This window comes from Pezoporus flaviventris, unplaced genomic scaffold (genome assembly GCF_033815535.1).
Source record: "Pezoporus flaviventris isolate CSIRO_AGI_PZ_B2104156 unplaced genomic scaffold, CSIRO_AGI_Pfla_v1 ptg000245l, whole genome shotgun sequence".
Lineage (NCBI taxonomy): Eukaryota > Metazoa > Chordata > Aves > Psittaciformes > Psittacidae > Pezoporus > Pezoporus flaviventris.
The window spans coordinates 204,475-220,285 of NW_026892792.1; the positions used below are offsets into that span (position 1 = coordinate 204,475).

The 15,811-nt window shown below is 45.4% G+C and overlaps 1 long non-coding RNA gene across 1 annotated transcript in view; it reads right to left on the reverse strand.

Annotated features, from left to right (window-relative positions):
- Positions 1-7,379, reverse strand: part of LOC133263079 (uncharacterized) — a 112,379-nt gene extending 105,000 nt beyond the window's left edge. The window contains exon 1 of the long non-coding RNA XR_009741439.1: positions 7,144-7,379. This is a non-coding gene — a long non-coding RNA (uncharacterized LOC133263079). The remainder of the gene's footprint in view (positions 1-7,143) is intronic.
- Between the last annotated feature and the right edge of the window lie 8,432 nt (positions 7,380-15,811).

The window sequence follows — 15,811 nt, forward strand, 5'->3', positions numbered from 1 at the left end:
TCTCACTTGGCTTGCTAAAAGTCCACCGCTAAGACTTCAAAGCCTGGGCCACCATCTGCTCTTTGCAGAACCTCACCTTGATTTGTGAGCGCTTCTCTCAGAGCTGGGGTTATCATCTCTCACTTCCCACCCTCCTCCTTCCTCCCAGCATTCTCTTGAGTCAAGCTCATTCCAACACCTCCTTCCTCGACCTCACATTCTCTCTGTTTCAAGACAAGGAATTACAACCATTTAGATCCAAGCATCACAGTTTAAACGCTGTGGCACAGTTCAGCCACAGACCTGCTGAGCTTAAAACTGACACAAGTGTCCACACGTTAACTCTTGCATTCCTGTAATTCTGCTTTTTACCCCTCTTCCCATCGGACTCTGACCTTTCAGGTTTACATTTAAGACAGAAAATATACTTAAATAAATAAATAAAACACCACACCAGGGACCAGGTGGATTTGTTTTACTAACACAGCAACCAGCTTCAAGCAGCCTGGGCTAGTGGAAGGTAGGTGGGGTGGAACTAGGTGAGCTTTAAAGTCCCTTCTAACCCAAAGCACTGCCTGATTCTGTGATTTAGTAACATTCTCCAGGGCATGTTAAGAAACAAGCTGTTTGAATCTCATGTGAGGTTGAGAGGGACCCCAAAGGTTGAAGCCCAAGAGTTTCATGGCTTCACAATAACCTCATCTCTCCACAGAGCACAAACCAGAGGGGACAATACATTGCCTGGAGTGACAAGCATCTATAGTTCCAGTTATCTGGGACAGGTCAGGGGAGAAAACCACATTGCTACCACGACTCAGCCCAGGATAAGTGTCACTTCTGAGACTTTATGGGTATTTATTCTTTCACATCTGCACAAAGAAGCATGAATGTGTAAATAATTAAATACTTTAATTCCAAAAATGGAATAAAACCTGCAAGAAATGAGCAAAAATAAGATAAGAATGACCAGCAATTGCTTAGAAACAGCCAAAAAAAGATTTTAAATGGGTCATAAAGAAGCAAAAATGGGTTAAACCAAGTAAGGAAAGGGCCAAAACAGGTTAGAAATAGAAAGAAATTTGTAAGAAATGGAGAAAAATCCTTTGAAAATGGCCAAAATGCCTTAAAAAGAGGCAGTATTGCGCAAAAAAAGGGTTAGAAATAGCTCAAGCCAGTTTAGAAATAGGTAAGAAAAGCTTAAACCAGACTAGAAACTTCCATAAATAGTTGACATTTAGCCAAAAATGGAATAAAACCTGTAAGAAAAAATGGGCAAAAATAAGACAAGAATGACCAGCAATTGTTTAGATATAGCCAAAAAAAAATTAAAAAGAGTCAGAAAGAGCCAAAACTGGTTTAAACCTGGTTAGAAATAGGCAAAAATGGTATAGAAACAGAAAGAAATTGGTAAGAATAGGAAAAAAATGGCTTGGAAATGGCCAAAATGACTTAAGAAGAGTTAGAATTGGGCAAACAAGGGTTAGAAATAGCTCAAGCCAGTTTAGAAATAGCTAGGAAAAGGTTAAACCAGGCTGGAAATGGCAAGAAATAGTTCAGACTTAGTCAACAATGCATAAAATTACTAAGAAATAGGAAAAATAGATAAGAATGTCGAGCAATTGTTTAGAAATAGCCAAAAAAAAATTAAAAGGAGTTAGAAAGGGCCAAAAATGGTTTAAACCAAGTCAGGAAAGGGCAAAACCAGGTTAGAAATAGAAAGAAATTGGTAAGAACTGGACAGAAAGGGTTTGGGAATGGCCAAAATGGCTTAATAAGAGGCAGTATTGTGCAAAAAGAGGGTTAGAAATAGCTCAAGCCAGTTTAGAAATAGCTAAGAAAAGCTTAAACCAGGCTAGAAACTTCCATAAATAGTTCAGATTTTGCCAAAAATGGAATAAAACCTGCAAGAAATGGACAAAAATAAGAATGACCAGCAATTGCTTAGAAATAGCCAAAAAAAAGATTTGAAATGGGTTATAAAGAACCAAAAATGGTTTAAACCAAGTCAGGAAAGGGCCAAAACGGGTTAGAAATAGAAATAAATTGGTAAGAAATGTTGAAAAATGGATTGAAAATGGCCAAAATTACTTAAAAAGAGTCAGTATTGCGCAAAAAAAGTGTTTGATATAGCTCAAGTCAGTTTAGAACATTCAGTTCAGCATAGTTCAGAATAGTTCAGAAATTGCCATAAAATGGCTTAAAACAGGCAAGAAATGGGCAAAAATCAGATAAGAATGACCAGCAATTGCTTAGAAATAGACAAAAAAGCCTTAAAATGGTTTAGAAAGGGCCAAAAATGGTTTAAACCAAGTCAGGAAAGGGCAAAAGCTGTGTTAGGAACAGAAAAAAAAATTGGTAAGAACTGGACAGAAAGGGTTTGGGAATGGCCAAAATGACTTTAAAAGAGTCAGTATTGCGCAAAAAAAGGTTAGAAATAGCTCAAGCCAGTTTAGAAATAGCTAGGAAAAGGTTAAACGAACTAGAAACTTCCATAAATAGTTCAGAATTTGCCATAAAATGGCTTAAAACTGGTAAGAAATGGGCAAAAATAAGATAAGAATGACCAGCAATTGTTTAGAAATAGCCAAAAAAGACTTAAAAAGGGTTAGAAAGGGCCAAAAATGGTTTAAACCAAGGGAGGAAAGGGCAAAACCAGGTTAGAAATAGAAAGACATTGGTAAGACCTGGACAGAAAGCGTTTGGGAATGGCCAAAAGGGCTTAAAAAGAGTCAGTATTGTGTAAAAAAAGGGTTAGATATAGCTCAAGCCAGCTTAGAAATAGGTAAGAAAAGCTTAAACCAGGCTAGAAACTTCCATAAATTGTTCAGAAATTGCCAAAAATGGAATAAAACCTGCAAGAAATGGGCAAAAATAAGATAAGAATGACCAGCAATTGCTTAGAAATAGCCAAAAAAAGATTTTAAATGGGTTATAAAGAAGCAAAACTGGGTTAAACCAAGTCAGGAAAGGGCCAAAACAGGTTAGAAATAGAAAGAAATTTGTAAGAAATGGAGAAAAACCCTTTGAAAATGGCCAAAATGGCTTAAAAAGAGGCAGTATTGCGCAAAAAAGGGTTAGAAATAGCTCAAGCCAGTTTAGAAATAGGTAAGAAAAGCTTAAACCAGACTAGAAACTTCCATAAATAGTTGACATTTAGCCAAAAAAGAAATAAAACCTACAAAAAATGGGCAAAAATAAGGTAAGAATGACCAGCAATTGTTTAGAAGTAGCCAAACAAGACTTAAACCAGGCTAGAAACTTCCATAAATAGTTCAGATTTAGCCAAAAAAGGAATAAAACCTACAAAAAATGGGCAAAAATAAGGTAAGAATGACCAGCAATTGTTTAGAAGTAGCCAAAAAAGACTTAAAATGGGTTAGAAAAAGCCAAAATGGTTTAAACCAAGTCAGGAAAGGGCAAAATCTGAGTTAGGAACAGAAAAGACATTGGTAAGAACTGGACAGAAAGGGTTTGGGAATGGCCAAAAGGGCTTAAAAAGAGTCAGTATTGCACAAAAAAAAAAGGGTTAGATATAGCTCAAGCCAGTCTAGAAATAGGTAAGAAAAGCTTAAACCAGGCTAGAAACTTCCATAAATAGTTCAGATTTAGCCAAAAAAGGAATAAAACCTACAAAAAATGGGCAAAAATAAGGTAAGAATGACCAGCAATTGTTTAGAAGTAGCCAAAAAAGACTTAAACCAGGCTAGAAACTTCCATAAATAGTTCAGATTTAGCCAAAAAAGGAATAAAACCTACAAAAAATGGGCAAAAATAAGGTAAGAATGACCAGCAATTGTTTAGAAATAGCCAAAAAAGACTTAAACAAGGCTAGAAACTTCCATAAATAGTTCAGATTTAGCCAAAAATGGAATAAAACCTGCAAGAAATGGCCAAAAATAAGACAAGAATGACCAGCAGTTGCTTAGAAATAGCCAAAAAAAGATTCAAAAATGGGTTAGAAAAAGCCAAAAATGGTTTAAACCAAGTCAGGAAAGGGCAAAAATGGGTTAGAAATGACAGGAAATTAGTAAGAAATGGACAGAAATGGTTTGGAAATGGCCAAAATGACTTAAAAGGAGATAGAACTGGGCAAAAAAGGGTCAGAACTAGTCTAAACCAGTTTAGAAATAGCTACGAAAAGACTAAACCAAACTAGAAATGGCAAGAAACTGTTCAGACTTAGTCAAAAATGGCATAAAACTGGTAAGAAATGGGCAAAAATAAGATAAGAATGACCAGCAATTGTTTAGAAATACCCAAAAAAGACTTAAAATGGGTTAGAAGGGGCCAAAAATGGTTTAAACCAAGGGAAGAAAGGGCAAAACCAGGTTAGAAATAGAAAGACATTGGTTAAGACCTGGACAGAAAGGGTTTGGGAATGGCCAAAACGGCTTAAAAAGAGTCAGTATTGCGCAAGAAAATGGTTAGATATAGCTCAATCCAGCTTAGAAATAGCAAGGAAAAGGTTAAACCAGGCTAGAAACTTCCATAAATAGTTCAGATTTAGTCAAAAAAAAGAATAAAACCTGCAAAAAATGGGCAAAAATAAGGTAAGAACGACCAGCAATTGTTTAGAAATAGCCAAAAAAAGACTTAAAATGCATTAGAAAGGGCCAAAAATGGTTTAAACCAAGTCAGGAAAGGGCAAAACCAGGTTACAAATAGGAAGAAATTGGTAACAACCTGACAGAAGTGGTTTCAGAATGACCAAAATGGCTTAAAAAGAGTCAGTATTGTGCAAAAAAAAGGGTTAGATATAGCTCAAGCCAGTTCAGAAACAGGTAAGAAAAGCTTAAACCAGGCTAGAAACTTCCATAAATAGTTCAGATTTAGCCAAAAATGGAATAAAACCTGCAAGAAATGGCCAAAAAGAAGACAAGAATGACCAGGAATTGCTTAGAAATAGCCAAAAAAGACTTAAAATGGGTTAGAAAGAACCAAAAATGGTTTAAACCAAGTCAGGAAAGGGCAAAACCAGGTTAGAAATAGAAAGAAATTGGTAAGAAATGTTGAGAAAGGGTTTGGGAATGGCCAAAATGACTTAAAAAGAGTCAGTATTGCGCAAAAATGGATTAGATATAGCTCAAGCCGGATTAGAAATAGGTAAGAAAAGCTTAAACCAGGCTAGAAACTTCCAAAAATAGGTCAGAAATTTCCATAAAATGGCTTAAAACTGGCAAGAAATGGGCAAAAATAAGAATGACCAGCAATTGTTTAGAAATAGCCAAAAAAGACCTAAAATGTGTTAGAAAAAGCCAAAAATGGTTTAAACCAAGTCAGGAAAGGGCAAAAACAGCTTAGGAACAGAAAAAAAAATTGCTAATAACTGCACAGAAATGGTTTGGGAATGGCCAAAATGACCTTAAAGAGTCAGTATTGTGCAAAAAAGGGTTAGAAATAGCCAGTTTAGAAATAGGTGAGAAAAGCTTAAACCAGGCTAGAAATGCCCATAAAAAAGTGAAACATTAGCCAAAAATGGCATAAACCAGGTAAGAAATGGGCAAAAATAAGGTGAGAATGACCACCCATTGTTTAGAAATAGCCAAAAAAAAGTTAAAGTGGGTCAGAAAGGTCCAAAAATGGGTTAAACCAAGTTAGGGAAGGCCAAAAAAAGGGGTAGAAAGAAATTGGTAAGTACAGGACAAGAACAGTTTGGAAATGGCCATAATGGCTTAAAAAGAGTTAGAATTGGGCCAAGAAATAGCTCAAGCCAGTTAAGAAATAGCTAAGAAAAGCTGAAACCAGGCTAGAAATGGCCATGAATTCTTTAGGAATTGCCAAAAAGGGCTTAAAACTGGTAAGACACGGGCAAAAATAAGATAGAAATGGTCATCAATTGTTTAGAATTAGTAAAAAATGCTTCAAACAGGGGACAAGCAGGCAAGAATGGACTAGGAATAGCCAAAAAAAAGCTTAAAACTGGTAAGAAATGGCCAAAATTAGGATACATATGGCCATAATTCTTTTAGAAATAGCCAGACTTAAAATGGGTTAGAAATTGGCAACACTGGGTTAGGAACGGCCAAAAATGGCTCAAACTGAGTCAGGAAAGAGCAAAAATGGGTTAGAAATGGCAAGAAATTAGTAAGAAATGGACAAAAAACGTCTGGAAAAGGTCAAAATGGTTCAAAAAGTTTTAGAATTGGGGAAAAAAGGGTTCGAAACAGCCTGAACCAGTTAAGAAATAGCTAGGAAAAGCTTAAAATAGGCTAGAAACTTCCATAAATAGTTCAGATTTAGCCAACAATGGAATAAAACCTGCAACTCAATCATGTACCAAGGAAAGAGTCAGGGCATTTTCAGCTCCGTCTTGAACACTGCCAGCCATGGGGCAGCCACAGCTTCTCTGGGCACCCTGTGCCACTGTCCCACCACCCTCACAGGGAACAACTTCTAAGATCTCATCTCAATCTCCCCTCTCTGTCACGTTAAAATCGTTCCCCCTTGGCCCATCCCCACAGGCCCTTGCTCTCCCCACAAGAAATGAGGGCAGATCCCAGGATCATCCCTCGGCAGCCGCAGCGCTCCGCTGCCGGCTCAGCCAGCCCAACTCACACACCGAGTCCAAAGCAGCCACTCTGGGGAAGTCTCTTGAGGTGTTCTGGCAACTCCTACAGCACCCCAAGATCGCCATCGCCACCCACCTCCTTCCACGCTCCTGTGTCCACAGGCGGCACCGGCTCCGAGACACCAAGACGGGAACCACCAGAGGAGCTGCTCTTGCCTCCTCCACCGGTAGCTTGTGTTCCGTGGGGCAGTTGTCGTCTCCCGGTGCCTCTGCTGGAGGGTTCCGTGGGGTTCTGTGACCTCACACACCTGAACACGGGGAGTTCCAGAATCAGCCACCCCTGTGGTCTCCATGTCCCCAAGGTCATCGTGACGCAGGAGCTCTGACTGGGTCCATGGGGTGCTCTGGAGGTGCTGCAGGCATTCTCTGGGATTCTCTAGGGTATCCCCAGGATGCCCTGGGAGTGCACAGTGACACAGGGCCGTGGAGCAAGCTGCTCTAGTGGAAGGTGTCCCTGCCCGTGCCTTTGGGGGTTGGAGCTGGGTGAGCTTTAAGGTCCCTTCCAGCCCACTCTGGGATTCCATGATTCTCTGCTGTGCCAACATCGGTCCCTCTCCACTCCTCGTAGGTGGCCGTGACGCCGTTCCATGGCCCACGTTGAGCTGTGACCCCTCGCATGCTCCACCTCCGGACCAAAGGCACTGAGGAAGAGCAGCCCGTGAGGGACCTCCCCGAGCCGGCTGGGCAGAGGCTGGTCCCCCCGCAGCCACTCCCGGAGCACCCCTGGGTGCCCAGTGGCCATGGGCACGATGCTGCCGCCATCCCAAAGCCGTGGCGGTCGCTGTGGATTTGCCCATTGTGACGGGGCCCCCACGGTGAGCGTGGGCTCTTTAAGGAGGGAGAGCCCTGCAGTAACCGGTGCAAAGGAGAGCCCTCCCCTCCCTCGGGGCTTCATGTAACCAAAAACGGGGGTGGGGAAGGTGGGGGGGGGGGATCATTAAGTGCCTGTTGATGAGCTGTCTGTGGGGGAGGGCGGCGATGGGCCTCACCTCCCCCCCAGCACCCCAAAACGAGGGGCATGGGGGAGGGTACCCAATGGACACAACCTCCCATCCCCCACCCGGGGGTGTGGGGGGGTGGCACCTCCCCCCCTCTTTATACCCCGGATGGGAGAGGGGAGGATAAAGGGGGGGATGGGGGGGGGTCTATCTGAAGCCTTATTGACACCGATGTAAATAGCGCGGGGGGGGGGGGGGGGAGGGGAGGCGGGAGGGGTCACCTTAAGAATGTATAAAAAGGAAACTTAACCAATAAATAAAGATTTCACAGGAAATCGAGGCCCCCTCTCCCCCACGTGTTTCTGCCTTTCCCCATCCCCGTTCCGCGATGCTCTCCGCACTTCCGGGTTTGTTGCCTCTGTTGCCTAGCAACGGGGTCTCCGCGTACCGCTTCCCGCGCGTTGCCAGGCTACGGCCCATGGGGCTGAATATGGGGCCTTTCCTCGCCCCTCCCCCTCATTTGTCCCCTCTTCCCCTCCCCCACCGCATACCCATTTTCTCCCCTCCCCCCCTTATGCCCCCCATTCCCCCTCCCCCTTTTTCCCACCCCCATTCCCCACATTCCTGCCATTTCTCCCCCTCTCCCTCCATCCCTCCCCATTTCTCATCCCACCATCGTTACCCCCCCCTTACTTACCTGCAATTAGCGTAGGACCTGCTTTATCCACACGCACTTCATGTAGGGCTGACCTTATTTACATGTTACTTCCTTATTTACATGTTATTAATGTGGGGCCTACTTAATTTGTGTCCTTTTAGTCCAGCATGCTCAGCGCTTCCAGCAGCCCCCGCCCTTCCCCCTAGGGCCTGAAAGGGGCGTGGCCAAATCGGTGAGGCCACGCCCCCCAGCCCCTCCCTCTATCTCCCCGTCTTTGCTCACCTGGGCCTGCAGGGGGCGCAGCTGCGCCTGGAGCTTCCCATTGGATGCGGCCAGAGCCCGGAGCTGGATCCAGCGACGGGACTGGAAGGGATGGAGGGGGGGACACAAGGAAATGAGGGACCCCAAAGCCATGGGAGGGACCCAAATACCCCCCAAGACCCCCAAACACCTTAAATATCGCCCCATATTTCCCCACAAGCCTCTCCCTTAACACCAAACCCATCCATAACCCCCAGATCCCCCTCCAAGCACCCCCAAAATTCCCCCTAAAGCCCCAAACTCCCCCATGTCATCCCCTATAAACCCAAAATCCCCCTCCAGGACCCCCACATATCCCTCATCCCTCCCAAAAAGCGGCGCTGGGACCCTTTAGGGACCCCAACCCCTCCCCATAACCATCAAATTCCACTTCCCAGACCCCCCCAAGCCCATCAGGACCCCCCCAAATCCCCACATTCCCCCGTTGGCACCCACCAGCCGCTGCTTCCCCTCCTGCAGCTGCCTCCTCAGTGGCCCCAGGGCAGTTTCTGGGGAGTCCATGGGGCTGCCCCGTAGCTCTGGGCCCTGCTGGATCTGGGCCCCCCGAGCCCCTGAGAGCCCCGTGGCCTCCAGCATCAACCTGGTGGCAAGGGGGGGGCCCAAAGCCAAACGTTGAGGGGAGTCTGGGGGGCCCAAAGGGGTCCAGATCCCATTTTGGGGATCCCAAAAGGGCTGCAGGGACCATGAAGGCTGGGGGGGGGGCACCCCAAAAGGTGTCAGTACTGGGTTTAGGGAGAGTGGGGGGGGGCTTTAAGGACCCCTATGAGCCCAGCACCCACTTCAGAAGGAAACCCAGGGGGGTTTAAAGTATAGAGGGGGTCCCTAAAGGGTTCTGGGGTTCAGGAGTGGGGAGGAAAAGATCATGGGGGAGGGCCCAGGGCAGTTTTGGGGTGCAAGGGGGGAAACCGGGCTGCAGGATGCATTCGGGGGGGGTCCTTGAGAGGGTTTTGGGTGCATGGGGGAATCCATAGGATGGTTTTGGGGTGCAGGGGGTTGTTTTGGGGTGCAGTGGGGGTAGATTTGGGGTGCACAGTGGGTGCTTTTGGGGTGCAGGGGGTTGTTTTGGGGGGCAGGGGGGAGGTTTTGGGGTGCCGTGGGGCTTCTGGGATGCATGGGGGTGGTTTTAGGGTGCAGGGGTTGTGTTTTGGTGTGCAGGGGGCATGGTTTTGGGGTGCGGGGGTGGCGTTTTGAGATGCAGGGGGTTGTTTTGAGGTGCAGGGGGGATGGTTTTGGAGTGCAGAGGGGGTGTTTTCGGATGCAGGGGGGATGGTTTTGGGGTGCAGAGGTGTGTTTTGGTCCCTGTGGGATCCCCCAAAACCCCACAGAGCCCCCCCAAAACCCTCTAACGCTCCCCACCCCGCCCCCCAAACCTGAATCTCCTTGAGGTGCTGGTACCTGAGCCCCGAGTTAAGGAGGAAACCTGGGGGGGGTTAAAGGAAGGGTTGGGGGGGGTCGGGGAGGATCATGGGAGGGAACTGGGGGTTCCTGGGGATCCCAATGGGATTTGGAGGGGTCCTAAAGGAATTTGGGCTCCTGTGCATGGATCTGAGAGAAGAAAAGGGGTTGGAGGGGGTCACAAGGGGGAATTGGTGGGTGCTGGGGGGTTGTTGGGATCCCAATGGAATTTTGGGGGTGTCCTAACAGGCAAAGGGGTTTGGGGGGGGGGGTCCTGAGGGGTTTTGGAGGCTCCCCAAGGAGCTTGGGTGTCCCCCCCCACTTTGGGGTGCAGCGGATACCACAGCAGGTTCCCTTTGATCTTCACATTCCTATAGGAACACCCCCCCCCCCCCCGCCATGTATTTTAGGGACCGATCCGAGGTTTGGGGTCCCTCCAGATGTTGCAGTTCCTCCCCCCCAGATGTTGGGGTGCCCCCCTCACCGCGGGTGCCGCACGTGGCCCATGATGTACTCCCGGATGGGGGCACAGGGCCCCGTGCACAGCCTGGAGGTGGGGGGGAGACAAAGAGAGGGGGTCAGGAGCACCCCAACCCCCCCAGGACTCCAAAAGCCCCCACTGGGGGGTCCCGCGGGCTCCAACCTGCGCAGGTCGGGATCGGAGGGGAGCTCCAGCTCCGCCATGATGGGCGAAATTGGCGCGCTGGGAGCGCCGCGCGGCACGACGGGAGTTGTAGTCCAAGCCGGGCGGCGCCTTAATGGTGCTGCACGGGTGTCGCACTGCATCATGGGAGTTGTTGTCCAGGCTGGGCGACTCTAGGACAGGACTCTCTGGGTGCCGCGTGGCATGATGGGAGTTGTAGTCCCCTCCTGGCCGGAGCCATAACGGCTCTCCATGGACATCCTTTTCCAGAGAGTTCCCCGCATGCGGACAGAACTGTGGGGGTGGTCTCTGAGGGTCGTTTGCTTCCTCCAACGGTCTTCATCACTTCTGGCAGCCCTTGAAGCACGCGCAGTAGATGCTCACACCAGCTTAATTGGTTCGTTAGCACCAGAGACGGAGCAATCCTCCCATCCTCCCACTGCTCAGGTGGTTTAACTGCAGCCCATCCTGGGCTCCTGCGGTTCCAGATACTCCTTATCCTGTGTCCTGTTCTTCTGGACTGTTTTTCTTAAACTGTGTCACAACTGTAAGGATTTCTCTTGTGAGAATTCTCAGTGTGTTCTCCAGCTGCACTCTATGGAATCTTTTTCTCTCTGTGTCACGCACCTCAGTAATTTTCCATTGCTACTGGTACAAAACCATCAAACTTAACATTACTTAAAAGTGATTCTAAAGATTTCTATATTCCACTTTGTGCCCCCCCTTTGTCTCAGTTTGGGGGTGTTTTTTGGGTGTTTTGGGCGGTTTTGGAGCTGTTTTGGCTTCTGAACCTGTATCCTGTAGGAGAAGAAGGATAAGTTTGGTTTTGGGTGTTTTAGTGTGTTTTTGGGGTGTTTATGGTATGTTTTGGGCCTCTGACCGTGTATCCCATAGGAGAATTGTGAAAAACTAGGGACTATGGTATTGTTTATTAAGATTTATGCTAAGCCTGATGTAAAGATTAGACAACAAAAGAAAAGATAACCGTGGTCGCTTGTGCAGATTAAACCAGACACCGCTTGCGCAAGTTTTGAGGAAACATCTGCAAGTTTTGAGGAAATATCTGCAAGTTTTGAGGAAATATCTGCAAGATGTTCTAAAAAAACTGGCAGACATATGGGTGGGGGCAACTATTGCTTTGCTTAAGTGCTTTACTTGCATAAGTTGACACCAAAATTACTTACAAACCGCAAGACGCTTACTAAGGGCTTTTGCAAAATAATTCTAAAAATTATTGCACAGCAAGTTGAAGACCATATATGGAAAAGGATATCTAAAGGTAACCGAGGAGGACTTCAAGCCTTCAGCCTCAAGCAACTGGGGTATGCGCAGAGTACTCCGTTGAAGATACGAATGCGGAACTGGAGGACTGATAAAAAGGGACTGTTAGAACTGTTCAGTACGGCAGTTGTCGGAGCACAGACTCCCCTGTCGTCTAGCGCTGTCTTTGCTCATATTCTACTTGCTATAATTAATAAAATTCAATTGGATTATGATCCGTTGTGGTCCCAATTTATAACAATTTCTTGGTGCCGTGACTCGGATAAGGAGCGGTGGGCTTTGGTCCTCCGGGGAGGCGCCCCGCGACATTTCGCGGCCCCGCGACCAACAGCTCACCCCAACCTTACCGACGAACCTAAATTCTAGAATAATGAGCAAAGGAGAAACCGGTAAAATCCCATAAAATTCTGTGCACAGGAGTCCGGACGAAGACGCAGGACGCGTAAGTATATTGCGAAATTTTTCGTGGGTTTGCCGTTCGGGCGGGATTGGGTTTCCTGGAATATAACAAATGAGAGGTTCGATATACTGAACCAAGCGAGTGTGGACCCTTAAGTACTGCGTTTTCCATCTCCCGCGAGGGACTGGGCCAGGAACAAGGGGAGTGACTGAGTGTGTGTTTGTGGATATTCCAGAAGATGGGGGCGAAGGGCAGCAAGCCTTCGGCTCCCATGGGAAGGGTACCTACTGTACCTAAGAATACCCCTCTGGCGTATATCTTAGATAATTGGAGATATTTCCCTGGAACCTAAGGGAAAGATAAGCAGAAGATGATAGAATATTGTACTAAGATATGGGGAGGGAAGAAGATTTTTAAAAATGTCTTTTGGCCAGTCTATGGGTCAGAAGAAGATTGGGTAAGACAGCTATTAAACCTCTGGGTTAATGGTAAAAAACCCCTTAACCCAGAGGAGAGTCAATATGCAGAAGTCTGGCTGGAAAAACCAGGAACTAGACTTTATCCATTGAATGAACTGAAAACTAAATTAAAGAAAAAGAAGGAAGAATTGGATGAAACCCTTCTGACCCCCCCTCCTTATATTCCTCCTCCTGCTCCCACAGCCCCTCCAGAGGCCCCCAGAGCATCCACTCCCCCACCAGAGTCGGAACAAGAGTCTCCCCCTCCTCCTAGACGCGTAACTAGAAGTCAAAAAGGGGCAGCTCAGATGTACCCTCTAAGGGAAATACCCATGGGGGGACCTCAACCTGTGATCGGATATATTTCCGTACCTTTAAATTCGGCTGACCTACGAGATTTTAAAAGAACCGAGATGGGAAACTTAATTGAGGACCCACTCGGAGTGGCAGAAAGATTAGATCAATTTTTGGGACCAAACCTTTATACTTGGGATGAGATGCAATCTATCCTTGGTCAATTATTTACTACTGAGGAAAGAGATATGATCAGACGAGCAGGAATGAGACTGTGGGATGCTCAACATGTCCAGGGACCCCAAGCAGATATTAAATGGCCACTCCAAAGACCTAATTGGGATAATCAAGATCCGGTACACAGAACTCATATGCAGGATCTGAGAACTATAGTAATTCAGGGAATTAGAGAAGCAGTACCCCGTGGCCAGAATATCAATAAAGCATTTAATGAAATGCAAAAGAAAGATGAAAGCCCTACTGAGTGGCTAGAACGACTGAGGAAAGCCCTTCAGCTGTACTCTGGGGTAAATCCAGACGACCCTTTAGGGCAAGCGCTCCTCAAAACTCAGTTTGTGGCAAAATCATGGGAAGATATCAGAAAGAAGATTGAAAAGTTAGAAGACTGGCAGAATAGAGGGCTGGATGAATTACTGAGAGAAGCTCAGAAAGTTTATGTAAGGCGGGAAGAAGAGAGCAGCAAGCGACAAGTAAAAATGATGGTAGCAGTGGTCAGAGAGGATCGCAAAGGGCGAACTGGTGAACACAGATCTGCTGGAACGAAACAAGGGAATGTAGTAGTAGAGAAGGAACAGAGATATTGTTTTTACTGTGGAAAGAAGGGACATATAAAGAAGAATTGCAGACAAAGGATCAGGGATGAGGAAATGTTGAAAACAGAATAGGGGAGTCAGGGGCTCTATATCTTAGGGGACCGGAGTCATCATGAGCCCTTGATAAAATTAAGAATAGGTCCCCATAAACAAGAGTTCACCTTTTTAGTAGACACTGGGGCTGAAAAATCAACTATTAAGCAAATACCTGAGGGATGTAAAGTTTCCCCTGAAAAAGTACAAGTAATTGGGGCAAAAGGAGAACCCTTTAAAGTAAGCAAAATCAAAAATGTAGTATTCGAAACTGAAAATAAATTTGGAATAGGTGAACTCTTGCTCGTCCCTGAAGCAGAATTTAATTTGTTAGGACGAGATTTAATTGTTGAATTGCAATTAGAAATTAAAGTAAAAAATAATGAACTAACAGTGTCTACTTATCCTTTGACCGTGGATGATCAAAAACAAATTAACCCCGATGTCTGGTACTCTCCGGATACAATAAGTAGACTGGAAATCCCACCAATTAAGATCCAGATTTCCGAACCCCACATACCTGTGAGGGTGAAACAATATCCCATCTCCCTAGAAGGACGGAGAGGATTAAAACCAGAAATCGATCGATTGTTGGCAAAAGGAGTCTTAGAGCCTTGTATGTCACCCTTTAATACTCCCATTCTGCCTGTAAAGAAACCAAATGGGAAGTATCGGCTCGTACATGATTTAAGAGAAATAAACAAAAGAACTATTACCCGGTTCCCTGTAGTAGCAAACCCATACACATTGTTAAGTAAACTAGGACCCCATAATTCCTGGTATAGTGTAATTGATTTGAAGGATGCTTTTTGGGCCTGTCCACTGGCAGAGGAATGTCGTGATTATTTTGCTTTTGAATGGGAGGACATAGAGACAGGCCGTAGACAACAATTGAGATGGACCGTGCTTCCCGAAGGGTTTACGGAGTCCCCTAATTTGTTTGGACAAGCCCTGGAAGAGCTCTTAAAGGAATACCAGGTCCAAACGGGAAACGTGTTGTTACAATATGAAGATGATCTACTCATAGCAGGGAATAATAAGGAGGATGTAAGAAAAGAAAGCATTCGACTCCTAAACTTTCTTGCACAAAAAGGACTACAGGTATCACAGGAAAAGTTACAATTTGTGGAGGAAAAGGTGAAGTATTTGGGACATTATTTGTTTAATGGCAAGAAGATATTGGATCCAGAACGCATTAAAGGAATTCTGGAATTACCTATGCCTGTCACTAAGAGGCAAATTAGGCAGGCATTAGGGCTATTTGGGTATTGTAGGCAGTGGATAGAGAACTACAGCTTTAAAGTTAAATTCTTATATGAACAACTGTCTAAAGACAAACTACCCAAATGGACCCCACAAGATCAAGAGCAGTTTGCCAATCTCAAAAGGGAACTAAGCCAAGCACCGGTTTTAAGCTTACCAGATTTAAAGCGGCCATTCCATTTATTTGTTAACATACATGAAGGTACGGCATTCGGAGTATTAACTCAGGAATGGGCCGGACAAAAGAAACCGGTGGCATATCTATCAAAGCTGTTGGATCCTGTGAGCAGGGGTTGGCCGAGTTGTTTACAAATCATTGTGGCCGCTGCCTTATTACTTGAGGAAACAAATCGCATTACCTTTAATGGAGAGGTTGTCTTATATGCGCCTCATAACATCCGGGGAGTGTTACAACAAAAAGCAGAAAAATGGCTTACAGATAGCCGATTATTAAAATATGAGGGAATACTTATAGAGTCCCCTAAACTATCTTTGAAAACTATTGGAGCAGTTAACCCCGCTGAATTTTTGTACCCAGGAGAAGGTAATGAATTATTGCACAATTGTTTTCAAACAATTGAACAACAGACAACGCATTAGGCCAGATTTAGAAGAAGAAGAACTACAATGTGGAGAAGTATTATTTATAGACGGGTCATCACGAATAGTGAAAGGTAAACGATTATCTGGATATGCCATTGTTAAGTTGGAAAAAGGGGAATTTAGGACAATAGAATCAGGCCCCCT